Source organism: Carassius gibelio, chromosome B7 (assembly GCF_023724105.1).
Source record: "Carassius gibelio isolate Cgi1373 ecotype wild population from Czech Republic chromosome B7, carGib1.2-hapl.c, whole genome shotgun sequence".
NCBI lineage: Eukaryota > Metazoa > Chordata > Actinopteri > Cypriniformes > Cyprinidae > Carassius > Carassius gibelio.
The window spans coordinates 546,480-547,597 of record NC_068402.1 but is presented as its reverse complement, the minus strand read 5'-3'; the positions used below and the strand labels follow the sequence as shown (position 1 = coordinate 547,597).

The 1,118-nt window shown below is 35.3% G+C and overlaps 1 long non-coding RNA gene across 1 annotated transcript; it reads left to right on the top strand.

The window, feature by feature from the left end:
- The first annotated feature begins 123 nt into the window (after positions 1-123).
- Positions 124-824, top strand: LOC127962296 (uncharacterized). Its single transcript, XR_008154553.1, has 2 exons — positions 124-234; positions 314-824. It is a non-coding gene; the product is annotated as an uncharacterized LOC127962296 (long non-coding RNA).
- Positions 825-1,118: the final 294 nt, after the last annotated feature.

Sequence of the window (1,118 nt, the reverse complement as noted above, 5' to 3'; positions counted from 1 at the left end):
ACAGTTGATTTCCATACAATGAAAGTGAATGTTGACCAGTTGCTGTCAAACTCTGAAAATGGGTCTGTGATATCACTTAGAGGAAGCTTCTGAAATGATATTGTGTGTGTGTGTGTGTGTGTCAATCAGACTGTCCCCAAGTGCAGTGTGTCAGTCAGTATGTAGCAAAACAGGCAGACGAGCTAAGCTTGGAGCCATCTGATGTCATCAATGTGCTGCGCAAAACCAGTGAAGGTACAGTTAAAATCAAATCTTTTTTTTTTTTTTTTTTTTATTCTCGAAAATAAAATTGATTTCCATTTCACTTGTCAAGGTTGGTATGAAGGCATGCGTCTCTCTGATGGAAAGAAAGGCTGGTTTCCAGCAAAGAATACATCAGAAGTAACCACTGATCACCAGAGACGACGGAATGTGAGGGAGAAGTACCAAATCGTACAAGCAACCAGTCAAAACACTTAAAGTTGACTCCAATATACTTTCTGCCCATCCCATTCGCCCTCACTTCTCAATAGCTTCCTGTCACTCACAAACACAAAGACACTATGAAGTTGTCTGGCACAAACACTCATTTCCTATTGAAGCAGGAAGCTGGGACTAATTAGTATCATTATTTTTGAATATAAAGAACATCAAGAAGTTCAAAAGGTTAAAAATGTTCAAAAGGAAGCTTGGATTGTGAAAAATAAATTTTATTAGATGTGGTGTTGTCATAACTTTACTGACACCTATCGCATCGAATAGAGCAGAACACAATTTGTTTTTGATGATAAATGCCTATGTAGAACACCTTCTTCACAGGTGACACAATAAAATGTTTACTAATATGTGTATTATTATTATTTTTTTTTTAAAGGGGTAGATTTGCATTAGTAAATACTGATTGCACATTCAATTCTTTCTCAAAAGTATAAACAATTACCTTTAGGAGTGTCATCCTCCAACTGGCAATCTGTGCATTTTATGATCTGTAAGAGTATATTGAATGTAGAAATGAATGCATTAATTAAGCATGGCTGTATGTAAAGTTATATTAATCTCAATAGCCTGTTATCTTTTTTTTGCATTGTGATAACACAATAGAATATCCCACAACACAATACGAAAGTAGTATGAGATTT